Source organism: Panthera pardus, unplaced genomic scaffold (genome assembly GCF_024362965.1).
Source record: "Panthera pardus isolate Hobbes unplaced genomic scaffold, ASM2436296v1 HiC_scaffold_17, whole genome shotgun sequence".
Lineage (NCBI taxonomy): Eukaryota > Metazoa > Chordata > Mammalia > Carnivora > Felidae > Panthera > Panthera pardus.
The window spans coordinates 118,387,987-118,394,269 of record NW_026526732.1 but is presented as its reverse complement, the minus strand read 5'-3'; the positions used below and the strand labels follow the sequence as shown (position 1 = coordinate 118,394,269).

General features: G+C 46.4%; 1 long non-coding RNA gene across 1 annotated transcript; it reads right to left on the bottom strand.

Annotated features, from left to right (window-relative positions):
- Positions 1-4,006: 4,006 nt before the first annotated feature.
- LOC109249598 (uncharacterized) lies at positions 4,007-6,066 on the bottom strand. Its single transcript, XR_002072651.2, has 3 exons — positions 5,833-6,066; positions 5,561-5,698; positions 4,007-4,240 (listed from the first exon to the last, which is right to left on the bottom strand). It is a non-coding gene; the product is annotated as an uncharacterized LOC109249598 (long non-coding RNA).
- Between the last annotated feature and the right edge of the window lie 217 nt (positions 6,067-6,283).

Below are 6,283 nucleotides of genomic sequence, written 5' to 3'. Positions count from 1 at the left end.
TGTCAGCACACAGGCCGACGCAGGGCTCAAACGCCCGAGCGTGGGTTCATGACCCGAGCCGAAGTTGGACGCTTAACCGACGAAACCACCCAGGTGCCCTGGCACTTACACATTCAAATGAAAGCTGCAGTAGGGAGGGAATTTCCGCCATCTCTTGTGTCCAAATTTAAGAACCAGAAGGAAACTGTAAAAATACCATGGAGTCTACTTCTGGTTTGACAAACGATGGAAGGCCAGCCTTGGGTATCCCAGTTTGGTGCTTATTGATGATTTTGTTTGCTTGCTTGCTTATTTGTTTACATCCGCAACACCTCCCTCTCCCTTTTTCTTTTTCAGCCTGCGCGAGATTTTCAAGCCCGTTTCTGTTTGAGTCGAACCTGGAGGTAAGTGTTGATGGTTCTCAAAGCCCCACCCACTTCTGAGTGGCTACAGGTTGTCTTCTCATACGTGGCATCCAGGTACCTCAACACTGGACGCTGCCACTGGGCACACAGGTTGAGGGACTGGGGTCTCTGCGGGGTTCCCATCCATATCTCTGCTCATGGGAGGAACTCTCTCCATTCCCTTTGCCATCCTCCTCTCCATTTCAGCGAGGCAGAGGAGGGTTTGGACCTGTGGGTGTGATTTAGGACCCACATCTGCAGGGCTGTTGTCATTTTACAAGTTCCTGCTCACATAATGGGCAATTTCTGCCAGCAAGTTAAATATTTAGAAATCAGGGACATACTCTATTGCCAAAGAAGCATGGTTTTAACGAGGGTCCTATGTGGGGTCTCATGTGTTGGACAAAGCCCTGGGTAGAGTTGATGCATCAGTGTTATTTATAGTGTGGAGAGACTTCGGTGCAGAGAACCCCGCCGCCCACCCCGCCCCCCGCTCCCCACAGAGGGTGACAGGCTCTGCGCTGAAAACCAACTTTGTCAGGAGCTCAGATAACAGCTTTCTCACTCAGGGTACCTAGACTCCTTCAATTCCTCTTTTACACGACAGTAAATCGCTGCCTTGCTCGCTCTTATTTCTAAAAGTGGGTCAGTCTTCAGTGCTTGCCTTTCAGTTTCTGGGAAATGTCTACTGTCTTCTATCCTCTTGTTTAGCAGCTCAGGCCAAAGAGAATGAAAGAGACAGAGCCTCGCCACTTAGGTCATCAAAAGAGTAAGCTGGGATTTTTGTCCTTTGCTCCCTCAGGCTTTGAAACGGATTTGTATGGGACCAGGTTTGTACCAGAAAGGTGTAGGCATAGCTTGTTATTCAGCTTATCGGTCGCCGGTTCTAATAGGCCATAAACGCAGATCCTTACGAATCTTCCCCATATTCCTTTAAAAACCCCAAGCCCATCATGATGGCCGGTCTGGACCCCTCTCTGAGGATCCCGGGGGAGCTTCACCGGTGATGAATGCGGGAACCCCGGAACAGAACAAATTGGTCTCATAAGCAACAAGTGACAGCCTTTCTGAATACAGCTGCTTTCTTCATTAGAAAACTAAAAATAGCCCCAATCATTGCAGGCTGGTTTCACTTTAAGCCTTCTGCCACATCCACTTGCCTGCTTCATTCAGGGCTTCTGCGTGGCTATGACACCGTGATACTATTTCAGACGAAAAGTGCATTGAAGAAATGTTTCCTTTCCCTCCCCCACGTTCACTCCAGATGTCCTCGACTGTCCACGCTGTTTCATATTAGGGGAACTCACGGGAATCTTCCGGCATCCCTGCCACCCCCATCTGCCTCACCCGTTTTTCGAAAAATAAACACCATCCACACGGAGAGCAAGAAATTACCGTTATTAGGATTTTTTTTTTTCTTCTGCAGTGAAATGTTCATTACATGCGTGATGTTCTATGGATAGCTCATGGAATCTTGACTACAACTACCCTTTCCAGCTCAGATTCAGTTTGTGGAGACATTTTTTTTTTTTTTTTTCCTTCTGGAGCTGGCTGACTGTGACCACTGGCAAAGCCAGTTTCCTTTGCAGCTTTAAAAAGTGATCCGGAAACACAATGTGGAGGCAGCCTATGTGAGCAGGTCAGTGTGGGGGAAGCTGGGAGAACAGACACTTAGCCCCTGCCCTCCTCTTTCTTGCCTCCCAGAGGAAATTGGATTTGCATTGTGCCTGAGGGTGGTGCCATGATTATGGTAAGATGGGTTCCTCGTGTGGCTTGGAGCAGCCTGGCTGTTATGTTCCCCCCTCTCTGCATTCAAGGTATTGAGAGAATGGAGCCTAAAATGCAAAAAAATTAGGGGAAGAACAAAAGACATCAGCCCGCTGCTTAATAGTATCCATTTACAAAAGGCACACTCAACAAAACAGACGCAGGGACCCATGACGGGAATCCTTTAGACTCGAAATACGGAAAACAAGCCTCAACCTTCAATTGGACCACACTGTATGCACATTTGATGTATATACAAAAGTATGGTTTTAATGGCTTTAATAGAACTGAAAATCCTAAAGATGAGAGTTAATGTTGCTATGGAAACTTTTACATGTCTTGACTGCAGAACTCCTAGTTTAAATTTGCAAACTTAGTATCACATTAGCTTTTTTCACATTGGATTTCTGGTTGGTCTTTTAAGAAGATAAAAGGAGAAAAACTGCATGTCATACTAATACTTCTTGTTATACTCACAGCCAGAGGAGAGGTGGCTTATGATCATTTGACACATTTTTTCTTCTTTTTTGTCTGCACAGGAAACATCCTCAAAAGAGCTTACATAAGGGCTATGTGGGGTGAAGATTTTATAGTGAGGCATGACGAATTCAGTTCCAAATTTTTCAAAATTCGAATGAGTTCCTTTTTTTTTTTTCGTAGAATTAAGGGTTCAAAGGATGGACCGACATAAATCAGGGGGTTCATAGTTTAAAAATCCCCAGAGTTACAGAGCTCAAAGTCCTACAAAGAGCAGAGGAAGTTCTGGAACACGACACTCAAAGGCATGGTGATGCCTGAAGCCGGTGTTCATTCTCAGCCACCACGCACGGCACTCGGAGATTGGACCCCACGTGAGTAAGAGCAACGTGGAAAGAGTGCCCGTTGAAGAGTTGTGGAGTGATGACTCAGAAAGCTCGAGTATCCCTTGCCTGCCCTCTCTCCATCATCTCTTCCCTCACTGTCAGCCCCCTCACCTCAGCCGTGGGGGCTCGTCCGTAGGTTTGGCCAACTGGAAGGCTCGTAAGCTTTAGAGTCGGGTACAACCGGATATAAAGGTGGACCCACCGTGGGGCAGATCATTTAACAACTCTGAGCTTCAGTGTCCTCACCAAATGGAAGTAATAAATGCTCACACCACATGGATGCCAGAAATGATTGGGATAGTATTTGCAAAATACTCAGTACTTTCCCTGGAGCACAGCAAGTCCTCAATGAATTCGCTTTCCTCCCGTTGAAATGTGCCCATCCTTGGCACCTTCGCGGCCGTGAAGGGGCAAGCTCGATCCAGGTTGCATCCACTGAGGTCGTGTGGAGCGGACACAAATTCCCTCCTCTCGTCTCATCCCACTAGTACGTATGTGGATTGCTTTTACCTAAGTTGCACAGATAATCTCTTTATGAAATTCATTCGCTTGTGCTGTGATGGCCTTGTGTTGTTCCCTACTGTATACTCAGGGTCTAGCATAATAAATACTTGTCAGAGGCAAGGGCGAGATGTGGGGCATGGGGCACATACAATTAGGCGGAGGCTCTATTTTAAAAAGTTAAAAATATGTAAATGTAGAATCAGGTTCAGGGCTTAGGAAGGGGCCCGTGCAAGTGTGGCACCTAAAGCTAAAGCTTAGAAGGCTTCACGGAAAATTTACCTTTGTCCAAAGAGGTGAATGTGGTCCTGAGCACTCATGAATGGGCGCCTGCCTTTTTGTGACCTTATACTGTGTGGTTGCCTTGCTTTGGTCCTATGACAATTTAGTTTAGGTCTGTTACTTGAGGGGCAGGCTAATGATGGAAAGTCATTATACCCACAAGGTACGTATGTTGAGGTGGTGTGGATGAACAGACATGAGACCAGAGTCTCATAAAAAAATTTAGAATCTGGCTTTTATCAATAACCTATGTATTCGTCTGCTTGGGTTACCATAACAAAATACCACAGACTGGCTGGCTCAAACAACAGAAAAGTATTTCTCATAGTTCTGAAGGCTGGGAAGTCCAAGATCAAGGCACTGGCTAACTTGGTTTCTGGTGAGAGCCCTCTTCCTGGCATTTAGATGGTCCCCTTTTCACTGTGTCTTCATATGTCTTTTCTTCTGTGAATTCTCAGAGAGAGAGAGAGAGAGAGAGAGAAGAAAGGAGAGAGAAGAAGAGAGAGAGAGAGATAGAATTCTTTTTTTTCTAGAAGCCCTACTGGGGTAGAGCTCCACCCATATGATCTCATTTAAGTTTAATTACCTCCTAAAAATGTTACTCCCAAATACAATCCTATTGGGGGTTAGAGCTTCACTTAGGAATTTGGTAGGGTACACAAGTTAGCCCATGGCACTTGTGAGGCCTGCTTCTGGCTTCACCTTAGCTCTCATTTGAGAACTCACCTCTTTGGGCTCTAATATACTCATCGGATATGGGGATAATATCAGAGCAAGGTGGGGGAGAATAATTATCTCTAGGAGATAGAACCAAAATGGCACCTTGCCTAGAACAACAATCCCAACGGACATGTTGAGACCGTGTAAGATTTTGAAAGGAGATACCAGGCTGGTCTCAGAGATACGATTTCCTTGGTTCCTGATGAAACTTTGGTTCTTTCCCTTCCTGCTCATTGTCTTTCTTTTTTCTTCCTTCCTTCCTTCCTTCCTGTTTTCCTTTTCTTCCCTTCTCCTTCCGTTTTCAATATTGTAGTCATACACAGTGGTTCTTGGCACTTTTAGCGATGGTTATCTGCTTTTGATTTCCCCAAAATGAAAGAGTTGACTTACGAGCAAGGAGCAGGAGAGCAGAGAGGGCAGAATAGATGGGGGAGGGAGGAGGTGCGAGGTCGGGTGATGTGAGTGCAAGACAAGACAAACAAGGGTGTCATGGCATGGGGGTGTCAGGCTGGAAGGGTGGGCGCCAGCAGAGAGCGAGAAATTTCCCAAGTGATAACTCTGGGTCTCAAGTTTCTCATTAGTTAAAAAAAAAAAAAAAAAAGCTACAGTAGAAAAAGTAGAAAATCCCCGAGGTGCCCTCATTCTCTAATATACCTTTCTACCTTCCCTTTCCGGGGGAGTGGAATTGATAAGCAAAACCCTTTGTGTACCTTATGCGAAAATCATTATGCAAATTCAAAGCATTGCTCAAATTAATTCTAATGAGGTTCAAGGGAAAAAACAAGTAACAACCAAAACTCTTTAATAAAGTGTTCTAAAAAGAAAAAAAGAATTATCGCCCACTTCTGCACTTCCTGCTTTTGGCAGGGACTAGAAGTGGAAATCTGAAGACACTGTGAGACAGTCTGTTCTCATGGTATTTCTAGCTGAGAACAGGAAGGAGGGGAAATCTCATATGAGTGAGAGAGCCTGTTTTTCAGTGATGAGCAGGCCAAAGAAGTTTCACTGGGCAATCAAGCTTGACAGCACCTCTGAGAGTTTTACCTTTATTTGGTCAACATCACACACTTTGTCCGCAGCCAGTCTCCCCGAGGCTCCGCCGTAGGTGCTGGAGACCCAGGCGGAAGCAATGCGGCCCCTGCCCTTCTGGAGTGTACAACCCGAGTTGGAAGGATGAGGCATCTGGAAATGAAAAATTATTACAATGCTAAGCAGCGCGTGCCCCGCGCTGACTTGGCCATGCAGACACTGCTGAGAAGGAGCCGTCCGCACGCTTCCCCAAATTCTTCATTAGCTTGCCTTGCTCTCTGCCTTACCGTTGGGCTCTTCTGGCTCATCACCGGAGCGTTCTGCACCTTTAAGGCAAAACATGTTTCTCAATTCCTTAAGCTCTCTGGCCCGTCTCGAGTCACAACAGACTGTCCTGTGTGTGATCCCAGTGAGTCACTGAAGCTGAATCACATTAACAATAAGCGTGTAATGATTAATGCATATTGATTGGCTGGGTGGGCTGGAACCAGAAAGGTCCCGTCTGGACTAGTTGCTTTGTCCCTAATTACCTGCCATGTGCACCAGCGTCTAAACTTGCCACAGACATTCCAGGGAACGCCCTTGGTCACTGACTCCGGTTGGATCTCATAAATCTCCTAATGGCATCTTTACAACCAGGGCCAGTCAAGGGCTCAGGTAGAGTGGTGGGCACCCCCTCCCTCTCCCCACCCCTGCGGAGAACACAGAACCCCTGGTGGGAGAGCGTCTCTCTCACTC